Below are 17,547 nucleotides of genomic sequence, written 5' to 3' on the forward strand. Positions count from 1 at the left end.
CCTGAGGGGCCCCGCCTACCAAATCGGACCCTGAGGGGCCCCGCCAACCAAATCGGACTCTGAGGGGCCCCACCCTCAAAATCAGACCCTGAGGGGCCCAACCAACAAAATCGGACCCTGAGCGTCCCCAGCCACAAAATCGGGCCCTGAGGGGCCACGGCCACAAAATCGGACCCTGAGGGGCCCCGGCCACAAAATCGGACCCTGAGGGGCCCAGACCACAAAATCGGACCCTGAGGGGTCCCGGCCACAAAATCGGACCCTGAGGGGTGCCACCCACAAAATCAGACCCTGAGGGGCCCCGGCCATAAAATCAGACCCTGAGGGGCCCCGGCCATAAAATCGGACCCTGAGGGGCCCCACCCACAAAATCGTACCCTGAGGGGCCCCACCCACAAAATCAGCCATGAGGGGCCCCACCCACAAAATCGGACCCTGAGGAGCCCCACCCACAAAATCGGACCCTGAGGGGACCCACCCACAAAATCGGACCCTGAGGGGCCCCACCCACAAAATTGGACCCTGAGGAATCCCGGCCACTAATTCAAATCCTTATTAGCCCAGGCCACCGAATCGGATCCTGAGGGGCCCCACCCACCAAATCAGACCCTGAGGCCAAAGTGGCCCCTGAGAGGCACCCACATTTAAAACAGATCCTGAGTTGAAAGTCTTGCAGGGGCAGCAGGCAAGTCTCTCTTAAAGGGGCAGCCCAGGCACCATTTCAAACCACTATCTGTACTTCCTTCAGGAAATACACATCTAGTATTAATGTTGTAATCCGACCGCTGCTAACTTATTCTTATTATTCAGTTGATTTCCGCAATTAATGCGGCCCGAACCGCTACATGCACAGACTCCGTTGAGGTGTCGTTTCGAAGCCAGCATCCATGAGAGGTGTGCTAAGTAATTTTCGTGTCGATTGGATTTGTAGTTTTTGCGCAATTTGCATTAGAAATTTTTTTTTCCCGTCATTTGAATGTATTGTCTCAATGCTTTTCAATGGGGAAATTTTGCCTTAGAGAAAACATGCCCTGAGGCGATTCAAATGGCAGTTTAGCTCATTGATATGCGCAGGCAGACCCAGTTACTATGCCAGCGCCAAAGAACTTCACATGACCCCAGCAGGACACAGTTTCTGGCGATAATATCAGCTCTTAAAGCGAAACCCACAGCACAAATGCAAATCTAGCTTCATCACATGACGCGTGCCCCTGAGAGAGAATGTACGCCAAAGTGAATTTAGAAGCCCAGTGCGCCAAACTAGCTCTTAAACAGCCGACGCGCCTAAGTGAATCTTAAAGGGCCGGCGCACCAAAATGAGCCTTAAAGGGCTGGCGCGCCAAATCGAATGCTGAGTGACCCCAGGCTCCAAATCGGAGGCTGATCGACCCTGGCCTACAAATCGGAGGCTGAGCCACCCAGGCCAACAAATTGGCCCCGGAGTGGCCCCGCCCTCCAAATCAGACCCAGAGAGGCCCCGCCCACCAAATTGGACCCTGAGGGGCCCCGCTCACCAAATCAGACCCGTAGTGGCCCCGCCCTCCAAATCGGACCCAGAGTGGCCCGCCCACCAAATTGAACCCTGAGGGGCCCCTCCCACCAAATCAGACTCAGAGTGGTCCCGCCTACCAAATTGTACCCTGAAGGGCCCCACCCACCAAATTGGACCCAGAGTGGCCCCGCCCACCAAATCAGACCCTGAGGGGTCCCACCCACCAAATCTGACCCTAAGGGGCCCCACCCACCTAATCAGACCGAGTGGCCCCGCCCACCAAATCAGGCCATGAGGGGCATCCCCCACCAAATCAGACCCTCATGGGCCCCGCCTGCCAAATCATACCCTGAAGAGCCCCACCCACCAAATCGGATCCTGAGGGGACCCGCCCACCAAATCGGACCCTGAGAGGCCCCGTCTACCAAATCGGAACCAGAGGAGCTCTGCCCACGAAATTGGACCCTGTGGGGCCCCACTCACCAAATCGGACCCTGTGGTGCCCCACCCACCAAATCGAACTCTGAGGGGCCCAGCCCACCAAATCGGACCCAGAGGGGTCCCACCCGCCAAATCAGACCCTGAGGGGCGGTGCCCACCAAACCGGACCCTGAGGGGCCTCGCCCACCAAATCGGCCCACCAATTCAAGCCCTGAGGAGCCCAGTCCACTGAATCGGATCCTGAGGGGCCCCACCCACCAAATCAGACCCTGAGGGGCCCCACAGGCCAAAGTGGCCCCTGAGAGGCACCCACAGGTAAAACGGATACTGAGTTGAAAGTCGTGCAGGGGCAGCAGGCAAGTCTCTCTTAAAGTCGCAGCCTGGGCACCATTTCAAACCACTATCTGTACTTCCTTCAGGAAATACACATCTAGTATTACAATTATAATGCGCCAATCACAAGTTATTCAGTTGATTTCCGCAATTAATGCGGCCCGAACCGCTACACGCACAGACTCTGTTGAGGTGTCGTTTCGAAGCCAGCGTCCACGAGAGATGTGCTAAGTATTTTTCGTGTCGATCGGATTTGTAGTTTCTGTGCAATTTGCGATTGAAAATTTTTTTTCCCGTCATTGGAATGCACTGTCTCAATGCTTTTCAATGGGAAACTTAAAACGTGCCCTGAGGCGATTGAAATGGCAGTAAAGCTCATTGATATGCGCAGGCACACCCAGTTACTATGCCAACGCCTACGAACGTCACATGATGCCCCCAGGACAGAGCTTCTGCCACATAATATCAGCTCTTAAAGCGAAACCCACAGCACAAATGCAAATCTACCTTCATCAAATGACGCATGTCCCTGAGAGAGAATGTGCGCCAAAGTGCGCCCTTGCCCACCAAATCGGACCCTGAGGGGCCCCGCCCACCAAAACGGACTCTGAGGGGCCCTGCTCACCAAATTGAACTCTGAGGGGCCCCGCTCACCAAATCGGACCCTGAGGGGCCCCGCCCACCAAATCGGACCCTGAGGGTCCCCTCCCACCAAATCGAACCCTGAGGGGCCCCGCCCACCAAATCGGACCCTGAGGGGCCCCGCCCACCAAATCGGACCCTGAGGGGCCCCACCCACCAAATCGGACCCTGAGGGGCCCCTCCCACCAAATTGAACCCTGAGGGGCCCCGCCCACCAAATCTGACCCTGAGGGGCCCCGCCCACCATATCAGACCCTGAGGGGCCCCGTTCCACCAAATCAGACCCTGAGGGGCCTCGCCCACTAAATCAGACCCTGAGGGGCCCCGCCCACCAAATTGACCCCTGAGGGGTCCCGCCCACCAAATTGGACCCTGAGGGATCCCGCCCACCAAATCAGACCCTGAGGGGCCCCGGCCACAAAATCGGACCCTGAGGGGCCCCACCCACAAAATTGGACCCTGAGGGGTTCCGGCCACAAAAATCGGACCCTGAGGGGCCCCGGCCACAAAATCAGACCCTGAGGGGCCCCAACCACCAAATCGGACCCTGAGGGGCCCCACCCACCAAATCAGACCCTGTGGGGCCCCGGCCACCAAATCGGACCCTGAGGGGCCCCAGCCACCAAATCGGACCCTGAGGGGCCCCGGCCACAAAATCGGACCCTGAGGGGCCCCTCCCACAAAATCAGGCCCTGAGGGGCCCCACCCACAAATAAGAACCTGAGGCCAAAGTGGCCCCTGAGAGGCACCCACAGTTAAAACGGATCCTGAGTTGCAGGGGCAGCAGGCAAGTCTCTCTTAAAGGGGCAGCCCGGGCTCCATTTCAAACCACTATCTGTACTTCCTTCAGGAAATACACATCTAGTTATTATTGTTCAGTTGATTTTCCGCAATTAATGCAGCCCGAACCGCTACACGCACAGACTCCGTTGAGGTGTCGTTTCGAAGCCAGCGTCCACGAGTGGTGTGCTAAGTAATTTTCATGTCAATCGGATTTGTAGTTTTTGCGCAATGTGCGTTTGAAAAAACAATCCTCAATGCATTTCAATGGGAAAATGTTGCCATAGGGAAAACATGCCCTAAGGCGATTCAAAAGGCAGTTAAGCTCATTGATATGCGCAGGCACACCCAGTTACTATGCCAACGCCTACGAACTTCACATGACCCCCCCAGGACACAGTTTCTGCCAGATCATTTCTGCTCTTAAAGCGAAACCAACAGCACAAATGCAAATCTAGCTTCATCACATGACGCATGCCCCTGAGAGAGTATGCGCCAAAGTGGATTTAGAAGCCCAGTGAGCCAAACTGGCTCTTAAACGGCCGACGCACCTAAGTGATTTTTAACCCCTATCTGACATCAGACGTACTATCCCTGGGCCCCGGGGACTCGGAACCCGGGCCCCTATGCCCATGGACGAGATAGTACGTCTAGCGCGATCAGTGGCGCCCACGTGGAGAGCGTTGCTGATCGCGGCCGGGTGTCAGCTGATTATCACAGCTGACACCCGGCACTATGTCAGGGGCAGTCACGGACCGCCCCGACACGTTAACCCCTTGCACACCACGATCAAACACGATCGCGGTGTACCGGGGGTTAAAGGGAAGCATCGGCAGGGAGGGGGCTCCCTCCGTGCTTCCCTGAGCCCCCCACAGCATCGCAATGTGCAGCGCTGCTGCGAAGGGCTCTTTCCCTGCAGGTCCCCGGATCCAAGATGGCGACGGGGACCTTCGGGGGCCTGCAGGGAGCTGGCTTCCTCAGTACCTGCAAAGCGCAGGCATGAGGAAGCCTTCTGCACTGCCTGTGACAGATTGCAGATCTGTCACAGTGATCTGTGATGTGACAGATCAGCGATCTGTCACAGGACAGTGATGTCCCCCCCTGGGACAACGTAACAAAGTTTAAACAAAAAAAAGGTGTAAAAATAATTTTTAAAAAATCGCTAAATAAATTTAAAAAAAAAAAAATATTTCCTAATAAATTTATTTTTTGGAAAGAAAAAAAAAACAATAAAAGTACACATATTTGTTATCGCCGCGTCCATAACAACCTGCCCTATAAAACTGTCCCATTAGTTAACCCCTTTAGTGAACCCCTTAAAAAATAAAAAACAAATCAAAAAATAATGATTTATTATCATCCTCTCAGGGCCAGAGCACTGAAGAGCAACAATCTGTCTCTTCACCACCTGCCAAATTGCCCAGGCAGTCTGAGAGCCCTGGACACGAGCCATCTCAATCTTTACTTCTGTTCTCAGAATCTGTTGGCTTGGAAAGAGGTGGCCAGCCAAGCAGCATTCTAGAGCGTGAAGAAGAGGGAGTATGCAGTGATGCGCAACTGCTTTGTCCCTCTGAATCTGAAGAGGCGGGTGGGCCAGTGCCTATTGTCAGCACACCTCAGTACTCATCTGATGATGATGAGACTCAGTTGCCAATTTCTGGTGCGTACAGTGCTGGCGAGACAACCCAGGACCAGTCGGTGCTTGAAGAGGGGAGTGGAGATGATGAGGTCCTTGACCCATCATGGCGTCAGCCACAGGAAGGTGGTGGGAGCAGCTCTGAGGAAGAGATTCCCCGAACGGCCAAAAGAGGAGGGAGAGGGCGGGGGCAGACTTGGTTGCCTGTAGCCTCCACTTTGGCACCCGTGAGGAGCAATCCTCTTCCAAAACAGAAAACGGGCGCTCCCAGGACTTGCAACATAGTAACATAGTAATTAAGGTTGAAGGGAGACTTTAAGTCCATCTAGTTCAACCCATATCCTATCCTAACTTGCCCTAACATGTTGATCCAGAGGAAGGCAAAAAAAACCCATGTGGCAAACAGTAAGCTTCACATTGGGGAAAAAAAATTCCTTCCCGACTCCACATACGGCAATCAGACTAGCTCCCTGGATCAACGCAACACTAAGGAAACTAGTGTGTATATACCCTGTAATATTATAGTGCAGTGCGTGGTCTTTTTTTGACACAGTTGCAGATGACATTTCCTTTGTCAAATGCAAGCTGTGTCATCAGAAAGTTAAACGAGGGAAAAATGTGAGCAACCTCAATGCCACAAATATGTGGAAACGTGCGTACCAAGCACGAGGTGGAGTTACACAGACACACTGAAGATGTAGGCCATCCTTCAGCAGCACCTACCACCTCTTCAGCTCGTGTTGGGGCCTCTTCCTCCAGCTCACACATAGCTGGTTCGGCTTCCTCACAGGAACGCCATGGAAGAACCTCTGCCACTGTTGTCCAGAGACCCAGTGAAATTCCACCCACTGAACCACGTTCTCAGTCATCAGCACACTCCCAGGCCACTCACCAGCAATCGGTAGCACAGGCATGGGAGAAAAAGCGGCCATACTCAGCAAACCATCCCCGAGCACTGGCTCTGAATGCCGGCATTGCCAAACTACTGGCCCTTGAGATGCTGCCATTCAGGCTGGTGGAGACTGACACCTTCCGGAACTTGATGTCATTGGCAGTTCCACAATACAATGTGCCCAGCCGCTTTTGTTTCAGCAGGCAAGCCGTCCCTGCCCGGCAAAAGCATGTGGAGGGAAAAATTAAAAATGCGCTACTAAACGCCATCAGTATCAAGGTCCACCTGACCACCGATGCGTGGACCAGTAGCCATGGACAGGGACGATACCTTTCCCTCACTGCCCATTGGGTCAATGTTGTGGAGCCAGGTACAGATCTGGAGAGTGGCTCTGTACGTATTCTGCCAACTCCAAGGATTGCAGGAATGCAGTATGTACATATTGAGTCCTCCTCCTACTCTAGTTCCTCGGAATCAGCACTGCATGAGCCTGTTAGGCCAGATATGAGCACAGGTGTGGCCAAACGTCAACAGGCCGTCCTTAAATTAATTTCTTTGGGGAATCGGAGCCACACAGCACAGGAGCTCTGGAATGCCATCAAACAGGAGAGCGATGTGTGGTTTGTGCCAGCGAATCTCCAGCCAGGTTTGGTAGTGAGTGACAATGGCAGAAATCTAGTTGCTGCTCTGGGCCTAGGCAACCTCACTCACATACCATGTCTGGCACACGTGCTCAATTTGGTCGTGCAGAGCTTTCTGAGGGACTATCCGGATCTTGATGCACTGCTGCACAAGGTTCGCCTAGAGTGTGCTCACTTGCGGCGTTCCAGCATGGCAAGATCGCGCATTGCATCTCTGCAACGCCGATTCCGCCTGCCAGAACATCGCATCATATGTGACCTCCCCACCAGGTGGAATTCAACGTTACATATGTTGGAGCGGTTGTGTGAGCAGCAGGCAGCAGTAATGGAGTACCAGCTGCATCAGGCGCAAACAAGTCGCACTGTGCACCGGACACACTTCACCACCACTGAGTGGGCCACTATGAGGGACATCTGCCAAGTTTTGCGTGCCTTCGATGACTCCACGCGGATGGCCAGTGCAGATGATGCACTAGTCAGCATGACTGTCCCCCTTATCTGTCTGCTTCAAAAAACCTTACAAGCACTAAGTGAGGAGGTTTTTGAAGAGGTCGAGGATGAGGAGTCAGAAATGCCATCTGCTTCTGGCAAGTCTGCGCAACGTGCTTCCACACAAAGGCCCAGGCAGGGGACACTTAGTGAGGAGGATGATGAGGCGTCAGTGGAGGAGGAGAAACATATCTCTCCAGAGGAGGGAGGTACACAAGGCTCTAGTAGTCAGTGTGTACAGCGAGGGTGGGGTGATGCTGAGCAGGCTGAGATGCTGCCTCAAGCTGGGGACAGCGTTTCCGGTCCAGTTGGCAGTCTGCAGCACATGGTTGATTTCATGCTGCAGTGCTTGTTAAATGACCGCCGCATCGCCAACATTCTCCACACGGCTGATTATTGGGTGTACACCCTCCTAGATCCTCGCTACCGGGACAACTTACAAAGCCTCATACCACAGTTGAACCGGGAGCGTAAAATGCGGCAGTACCAAGAAACACTTGTGCAGGCCATCATGTTCTCCATTCCCCCCGCTAGTGTTGCTGGTAGTGCTTTTCAAAGCAGCCATGTGGGTAGAGGCAGTGGAGGAAGCTCTGCACAAAGAGGTAGCAGAGGCAGTGCCGCAGGACAAGGCAAGGCCAGTATGGCCCAAATGTGGAAAAGTTTTGTGGGACCGCCACAAACGGCTACACCATCACAGACGGCTCCAGTCAGCAGGAGGCAACGTTTCCGTCAGATGGTGACAGACTACTTGTCTTGCCCTGTTAGTGTACTCGCAGACGGCTCTTCCCCGTTCAAGTTTTGGGTCTCTAAGCTGGATACATGGCCAGAGCTTAGCCAGTATGCATTGGAGGTGCTGGCTTGCCCTGCAGCCAGTGTATTATCGGAACGTGTCTTTAGTGCTGCAGGTGGTGTGGTAACAGACCGTCGCACGCGACTATCCGCCGATAATGTTGACCGGCTTACTTTTGTGAAAATGAACAAGGCCTGGATCTCACCTGAATTTGCCAGTTCTCTTCCAGAATAAATAATTGCCTGGCAACAGGATCCAGGTCTCCTGTTGTGTTCATGTTTCTATGACCTGAACTTTATTTCCTGGGCTACAGCAACGCCCGTTGTTGCTCAGAAGTGCTGTCCACACAGACAAAACACTCGCTCATATGTAAGTGGGGTTTGGTAACGTCTGCTGATCCCCTGCTGTGTGTATGGCAAAGTGTCTTGCTCCCTCCAAACTCAAAGTACCTCAGATTTACACCTGGCTCCAAGTAGGCCTCGGCCTACTACCTGATTTTCCCTGGGTTCCGACACCGCCAGTTGGTGCTCAGAAGTGCTGTACGCACAGACAAAACACTCGCTCATGTATAAGTGGGGTTTGGTAACGTCAGCTGATCCCCTGCTGTGTGTACGGCAAACTCTCCTGCTGCCTACAACTTCTGACTACCTCTGATTTAATATGTTCTCTGATTTGCCTTCTGTCTCCACTCTGTTTTGAGTATTTCCTCCGGCCTACAACACCACCTGTTTCTGCTCTCAAGTGCCGTCTGCACAATCAACACTTGTTCCTGTGTTACCTGGGTCCTGTAACATCTGCTCATCTCCAGATGTGAGTCTGGCAATGTCTCCTGCTTTGTCTACATTCCCACTACTTGTAGTGGAAAAGTGGACAGAGCAGGAGACATTGCCTGACTCACCTCTAGGGAGAAGCTGCTGTTACAGAACCCCAGTAACACAGGAACAAGTGTTGGTTGTGCAGACGGCATTTCAGAGCAGCAACTGGCGTGGTTGGAAGCCAAAGGAAATACTCGAAACAGAGTGAAGACAGAGGCCTAATTGGAGTACGTTGACAGTTAGTAGTAGTGTAGAAACAATCTAAAACTGCCACCAAGTAGGCCTCAGCCTACTACCTGATTTTCCCTGGGCTCCGACACCGCCAGTTGGTGCTCAGAAGTGCTGTCCACACAGAAAAAACACTTGTTCATGTGTAAGTGGGATTCGGTAACGTCTGCTGATCCCCTGCTGTGTGTATGGCAAAGTGTCCTGCTCCCTCCAAACTCAAAGTACCTCAGATTTACACCTGGCTCCAAGTAGGCCTCGGCCTACTACCTGATTTTCCCTGGGCTCCGACACCACCAGTTGGTGCTCACAAGTGCTGTACGCACAGACAAAACACTCGCTCATGTGTAAGTGGGGTTTGGTAACGTCAGCTGATCCCCTGCTGTGTGTATGGCAAAGTGTCCTGCTCCCTCCACAGTCAAACAACCTCAGATTTACACCTGGCTCCAAGTTGGCCTCGGCCTACTACCTGATTTTCCCTGGGTTCCAACACTGCCAGTTGGTGCTCGGAAGTGCTGTCTACACAGAAAAAACACTTGTTCATGTGTAAGTGGGGTTTGGTAACGTCAGCTGATCCCCTGCTGTGTGTATGGCAAAGTGTCCTGCTCCCTCCACAGTCAAACAACCTCAGATTTACACCTGGCTCCAAGTTGGCCTCAGCCTACTACCTGATTTTCCCTGGGCTCCGACACCGCCAGTTGGTGCTCAGAAGTGCTGTCCACACAGAAAAAACACTTGTTCATGTGTAAGTGGGGTTCAGTAACGTCAGCTGATCCCCTGCTGTGCGTACGGCAAACTCTCCTGCTGCCTCCAAATTCAAACAACGTCTTATCTTAAACTGCCTCCAAGTAGGCCTCAGCCTACAAAATGACTATCCCTGGGCTCCAACATCGTCAGTTGTTGCTCGGAAGTGCTGTCCACACAGAAAAAAACACTCGTTCATGTGAAAGTGGAGGTCAGTAACGTCAGCTGATCCCCTGCTGTGTGGAGGGCAAACTGCTGCTGCCTCCAAATTGTAACTACTTCTGATTTAAACATTCTCTGATTTGGCCTCTGTCTCCACTCTGTCTCTAGTATTTCCCCTGACCTCCAACACCACCAGTTCCTGCTCACAGTTGCCGTCCACGCATTCCACACTTGTTCCTGTGTTCCTGGTGTTCTGTTACGTGAGCTGATCCCCCAATGTGTGTCCGGCACTGTCTCCTGCGCTGTCCACCTTCCCACTACAAGTGGTGGGAAGGTGGACAGAGCAGGAGACATTGCCAGACACACATCAGGGGATCTGCTGACATTACAGAACCCCAGTAATACAGGAACATGTGTGGATTGGGCAGACGGCTACTGTACGCATAAACTGGCAGTGTTGGTGGTCAGGTGAAATCCTGGAAACAGAGTGGAGACAGATGCCTAATTGGAGCACGTTGACAGTCTGTTGTAGTCTACAACCTATATAATACTGCCACCAAGTAGGCCTCGGCCTACACCATGATTGTCCCTGGGCTCCAACATCACCAGTTGCAGCTCAGAAGTTTCTTTGGCACGGGTACTCCCTCCTGCCCAGCCTGGTTCCAGCACGCCAGCTGTTTCCGGGTAGTGTCAAGGTCACTTTGCCACCAATCCGTTGTCCTGTCGTCTTGCGGCCGGGTTAGCTGACTCTACGGTGCCTGCAGTTTAGGTGACTCCTATGTGGACTGCGGGATCTGGCACTGAAGGCTGGATCCGTAGTGCCAATGGGACATGGACCCCCTGTAGGACTGTGGGTTTCAGTAACTGCGGCTGGCTTGCGGCCTGGCTACTTTGCTTTGGATGGGTATCTTCTGCTACCCATCCGGGTGCCAGCACTGTCAGCTGGTTCTCGCCAGAGCCTTTGGCCTAGGTGCCTCCATCTCGGTATCCGAGGTCCAGCAATGTCAGCTGGTCCTTGGTAGTGCTTTCTAGCACAGGTACCTCCTGCCTTTTATCCGTGGTCCAGCACCCTCAGTTGTTCCTCGATAGTGCCATTGGCTCTTGTAGCTTTTGTTACCCATCTGGGTTCCAGCACCGTCAGCTGGTTCTCGGCAGTGTCTTTGGCACGGGTACTCCCTGTTGCCCAGCCTGTTTTCAGCATGCCAGCTGTTTCCGGGTAGTGTCAAGGTCACTTTGCCACCAATCGGTTGTCCTGTCGTCTTGCGGCCGGGTTAGCCGACTCTACGGTGCCTGCAGTTTAGGTGATTCCTATGTGGACTGCGGGATCTGGCACTGAAGGCTGGATCCGTAGTGCCAATGGGACATGGACCCCCTGTAGGACTGTGGGTTTCGGTAACTGTGGCTGGCTTGCGGCCTGGCTACTTTGCTTTGGATGTGTACCTTCTGCTACCCATCCGGGTGCCAGCAATGTTAGCTGGTTCTCGCCAGAGCCTTTGGCCTAGGTGCCTCCATCTCGGTATCCGAGGTCCAGCAACGTCAGCTGGTCCTTGGGAGTGCTTTTTAGCACAGGTACCTTCTGCTTAGTAACCGTGGTCCAGCACCGTCAGTTGGTCCTCGGTAGTGCCATTGGCTCTTGTTCCTTCTGCTACCCATCCGGGTGCCTGCACTGTCAGCTGGTTCTCACCAGAGCCTTTGGCCTAGGTGCCTCCATCTCGGTATCCGAAGTCCAGCGCCGTCAGCTGGTCCTTGGTAGTGCTTTTTAGCACAGGTACCTTCTGCTTAGTAACCGTGGTCCAGCACCGTCAGTTGGTCCTTGGTAGTGCCATTGGCTCTTGTTCCTTCTGCTACCCATCCGGGTGCCTGCACTGTCAGCTGGTTCTCACCAGAGCCTTTGGCCTAGGTGCCTCCATCTCGGTATCCGAAGTCCAGCGCCGTCAGCTGGTCCTTGGTAGTGCTTTTTAGCACAGGTACCTTCTGCTTAGTAACCGTGGTCCAGCACCGTCAGTTGGTCCTAGGTAGTGCCATTGGCTCTTGTAGCTTTTGCTACCCATCTGGGTTCCAGCACCGTCAGCTGGTTCTCGGCAGTGTCTTTGGCACGGGTACTCCCTGTTGCCCAGCCTGTTTTCAGCACGCCAGCTGTTTCCGGGTAGTGTCAAGGTCACTTTGCCACCAATCCGTTGTCCTGTCATCTTGCGGCCGGGTTAGCCGACTCTACGGTGCCTGCAGTTTAGGTGACTCCTATGTGGACTGCGGGATCTGGCACTGAAAGCTGGATCCGTAGTGCCAATGGGACATGGACCTCCTGTAGGACTGTGGGTTTCGGTAACTGCGGCCGGCTTGCGGCCTGGCTACTTTGCTTTGGATGTGTACCTTCTGCTACCCATCCGGGTTCCAGCACTTTCAGCTGGTTCTCGCCAGAGCCTTTGGCCTAGGTGCCTCCATCTCGGTATCCGAAGTCCAGCACCGTCAGCTGGTCCTTGGTAGTGCTTTTTAGCACAGGTATCTTCTGCTTATTAACCGTGGTCCAGCACCGTCAGTCGGTCCTCGGTAGTGCCATTGGCTCTTGTTCCTTCTGCTACCCATCCGGGTGCCAGCACTGTCAGCTGGTTCTCGCCAGAGCCTTTGGCCTAAGTGCCTCCATCTCGGTATCCGAAGTCCAGCACCATCAGCTGGTCCTTGGTAGTGCTTTTTAGCACAGGTACCTTCTGCTTAGTAACCGTGGTCCAGCACCGTCAGTTGGTCCTCGGTAGTGCCATTGGCTCTTGTTCCTTCTGCTACCCATCCGGGTTCCAGCACTGTCAGCTGGTTCTCGCCAGAGCCTTTGGCCTAGGTGCCTCCATCTCGGTATCCGAGGTCCAGCAACGTCAGCTGGTCCTTGGTAGTGGTTTCTAGCACAGGTACCTCCTGCATAGTAACCGGGGTCCAGCACCGTCAGCTGTTCCTCAGTTGTGCCATTGGCTCTTGTTCCTTCTGCTGCCACTACGGGTTCCAGTACTGTCAGCTGGTTCTCGCCAGTTTCTCAGCCTTCTTGTACCTTCTGCTACATTTCCAAGATCAAGCTTTTTGAAATTGTCTTTGGTAATCCTTATTGATCTCCATGACGACGACCCTGATGACGACGACCCTGAAGACCATACCAAAGAAGACCAGAAATATGACCCTAAATAATATGACCAAGAGGACAAAGAACATGAAGACAATCACCAAGATACAGAACAAAAGACAGAAGAACAAGAAGCAGAAGAAGCAAATGCAGAAGAACAGAAAGCAGAAGAACATTAAGCATAAGACTAAAAATCAGCATAGAAGATATCAAAATTATAAGCAGAAGAAGACTAAGCAGTAAATGGGGGTGAGTCCGTTCCTCCTCGTGGTGCCCCTGGAAAATGCCTGCTGCTGCAGGCCAAACTGAATGCGGAGAAATCCTGTTGTAAATCTTTTGTGACAGGCAGAACGTAAGGTGTAATCTTATAACTTTTATAGATAAGTACTACAGGAATGCCTGTCACCATAAGAAAATGAAGAAAAAGAAGAATAGGAAGAAGATGAAGAAATAGCATATGAAAATTAATAATAGCTGAATAAGAAGAATATGAAGAATGGAAAAAAAAATTAATGGGAAGAAGGTGAAGAAGAAGAAGATGAATAAGGTGAAGGAAAAGTTGATGAAAAAAATGCTACTGCTGCGGATCATGAAGGAGAAAGTGTGGGAGAAGTACAAAAGAAGGTGAAGAGCATGGAAGTTGTGAAACATACATATCTGACAAAATATAAAAAAGTTAGCATAGTCAATATCTTTTTAACTCCGAACGTCTTGAAAAAAAAAATTGGAATTAATGCTATGCCATGTGATTTGAATAAACCACTATGCCTTTAATGTCTCCTTCACCTCCCACAATACATTCTACATGATTCTTATTTGTTTTCAATTATGTAGAATTAGCCAACAAGGAAATAAAGGGCTTTTTTTTTAATTCCGATACCGGAAGTCCCATTGACTTGAATGGGACTTCCGGTATCGGAATCGGCGATACCCGATATTTTTTTCGTATCGGGCGATACCATCCGATACGATATTTTTGGGTATCGAACGGTATCGCTCAACACTAGTCACGAGAAAACACTGTCAGAATCACCGGGATTCATGGAAGTGTTTCAGAGTTATTACCTCATAAAGGGACAGTGGTCAGAATTTTAAAAATTGGCCCGGTCATGAACGTGCAAACCATCCTTGGGGGTGAAGGGGTTAAAGGGTCGGCGCACCGAAATGAGTCTTAAAGGGCCGGCGCGCCAAATCGAAAGCTGAGTGACCACAGGCGCCAAATCGGAGGCTGATCGACCCTGGCCTACAAATCGGAGCCTGAGCCACCCTGGCCTCCAAATCGGACCCAGAGTGGCCCCGCTCACCAAATCGGACCCTGAGGGGCCCCGCCCACCAAATCGGACCCAGAGTGGCCCCGCCCACCAAATTGGACCCTGAGGGGCCCCGCCCACCAAATCAGACCCTGGGGGCCCCGCCCACCAAATCGGACCCTGAGGGGCCCCACAGGCCAAAGTGGCCCCTGAGGGGCACCCACAGTTAAAACGGATCCTGAGTTGACAGTCTTGCAGGGGCAGCAGGCAAGTCTCTCTTAAAGGGGCAGCCCGGGCACCATTTCAAAGCACTATCTGTACTTCCTTCAGGAAATACACATCTAGTTAATAAATATTATTGATTCTTTTCACCACACATTGATTGGACTTTATGGTCGGCTTTTTTATTCGGTATTTTGCTTCAGTCTTACATGAGTATTGTCACGTCGCTCTCACCTGGGGGTGGGATCTCGGGCCCGACATCACCTCTTCAGGTGCCGCGGCCGCTCCGGGGGTCCCGTCGGGTGTGCACACGCACTTCTCGTACTTAGTTCCATGTCTGCACAAGGTTCTTTGTGTGCACGCGCGCTCTTCTCTGCTCTGCCTCCGGTCATGTCCTCTCTATGGTATTGGAGGACTGACCCGGAAGTCCTTGTGTTCATGTGCTATATCAGGCTACCTCTTCCTATGGGAGGTGCCTGATTATTGTTGTACTTCCTGGCTTGGTCTGCTGTTATGAGCTCATTATCTGCTCCACCAGCTGGGAGTTCTCCTTCCGTTCTCCCTCTGGTGGTGACAGGAGGTAGTGAGGTTGGTTTAATTAGTAATGGTCTGCCACCTGACGAGGAGGATAATGATTGGATCTCTGGAGTATCAGACTGGATATAAGACAGCCGACGCCCTATCCAGTTGCTGGTGATTTAGTCTGCTTCTCAGGTCTTGGACTTCAGCTCTGCTCCAGTCTTCTCAAGTTAAGTTTGTTTTTGCTAATGTTCACACTTGCTCTTGTTGGTCAACTCAGTTTTTTGTGGTCAGCCAGCCCGGCTGGGCTGTGCTGAACTTCCACTCTTATTTATCTGTATTTGCCATTTTACCTTTTTGCCCTTTATTAGATTGGCCTCTTTTTTGCTCTGTCTCAGAATATTTCAGAGTGCTGATATAGTGGGAGAAGTCTAGTGACTTCAGGGTTAATTTTGTTATCAGAAGTGTTGGACATTATTTTGGGTAGGGTTTTTTGGCAGATTGCAGACAGTATCTTTCCTTTCCTGTCCTTTCAAGTTAGTTTGGCCCCATCGTTTGCTCAGCCTATTTTTCTGCCTTTGTTTGTGTTTTCATCTTGCTTCACCATCAATACATGTGGGGGGCTGTTTTTCCTTTGGGGTCTGCTCTGGGGGAGTTAGTTTTCCCCTTTTCTTACTTTAGGCTTATTTAGCTCTCCGGTTGTGACGATGCGTCCAGGACCATCGTAGGCACGCTCCACGACTGCTGCTAGTTGTGTGTTAAGATCAGGGATCTGCATAGTTACCAACCTCTCTGGTTTTCTGAGACTTAGCGTGTGTTGCTTTTTTCTCCTCGGTGACCCATTCATAACAGTCTGCCTTGTCCTTGCCTGGTTGTGCTCTGTATTCGGGTCTTCTGCCTTGTGCTCTGTTGTGCGTCCTGGCACATGCTCTGTTCCTATATTCTGCCTTGTGCTCTGTCGTGCCTCTTGGCACATGCTCTGTTCCTGTACTCGGTCTAGTGCTCTGTTCCTGCACTGTGTTCAGTCATGCCTCTCGGCACACACTCTACACTATGCTCTGTTGTGCCTCCTGGCACACCTTCTGCCTAGCCTTGCACTCTGGTGTGCTTCTCTGCGCACACTCTGTCTAACTCTGTGCTCTGCCGTGCTTTGCATGCGTCCTGCTTAGCTCGCACCCGGGCGTGCTTGTCTGTGCACGTCATACGTGCTCTCGTGTACCCGCCTCGCACTATCTTGTATCTAGCACACTCCCGTGTACACACCTTGTATTGTCCTGTACTCTCCGTGCCTCCATACACTCGCCCTGTACCATCCTGTACCCTGCGTGTCCCTGTATGCACGTGTAATGGGGGGCGTTGCTATGGACCATAGAGACAAGCTGCCACTTTAAGAGACAGCAACCCCCCTTGGTTAGAGCAATGGGACATTCTCTCTCCCCTGCTGTAAAGACTGTGTGGTTTATTCTGCCAGCACTGGAGAGGGGAGGGGCGGCTTTTCTGTGTGTGATTAGAGAGCCGAAATTTCTGCAGGAAGGAGATGTGCCTGCCTGGAGCTGTGAGGAAAAGAATGTTTAGTCTGAGACTGTGACTTTGTAAACTATTCTGGGGATAATAAGGTGGCTTTCCTGTGTTGCCGTGAGAAGCCACGAAGAAAAGACAAGAAAGGAATCCAGAGGAGGGAATCCACCATTTCTAGTGTAACAACCCTGCTGGCGTCACTGCATGGCCTCCCATCCCCCGCACATCAACTTACTCACTGCTTCGTGTCATGCTGTGAATTCTGTCTATTGCCAGCCATGTTATCATGATCCAGGACGGGGTTTCGCTTTGCCCCATCCTGGTCTGATTGGGGGTTAATTATTCCACCTCTCCCTGGCAGAGGGCGGCTATTTAATGCTCACTGGACCTAGGTCCGGTGTCAGTTATACTCCTGCCCTCGGCTGAGTTAGTTGTCCTTGTGCGTACGTTTGCCTTGTGCCTGATATCTTGCTTGCTTGTTCGGTTTTGATTCGGTTCTGTCCCTGTTACGAGTTCTGCCTGACCCTCTTGTACTGCGCTACCTCTCGTGTATGACTCTCTGCTTGTGACCAGACTTCTCTCTGCTCGTCCCCTTGGTACCGCGTCGCCCTCTTGTGTATGACCTTTGGCTTTGTCTGACCTCCCGTCTGTTTACCCCTTCTGTACCTCGCTGTCCGTACTGTGAACGACCTCCGTTTTGCCTGACTCTGAGTTTGCTGTCTTCTGTGAAAGCAGGACCCTAAGCCCCGCCCCCTTGCAGTCACATGACCGTAGGTCCCGTGCCGGCTTACTAAACTGCATCACTAAGGTCCTGTGCACCTATACTTTCTGGCTATTCTGGTCCCAAGGGGTC

The sequence above is a fragment of the Dendrobates tinctorius genome, unplaced genomic scaffold, assembly GCF_039654945.1.
Source record: "Dendrobates tinctorius isolate UK_male_01 unplaced genomic scaffold, ASM3965494v1 ptg000302l, whole genome shotgun sequence".
NCBI lineage: Eukaryota > Metazoa > Chordata > Amphibia > Anura > Dendrobatidae > Dendrobates > Dendrobates tinctorius.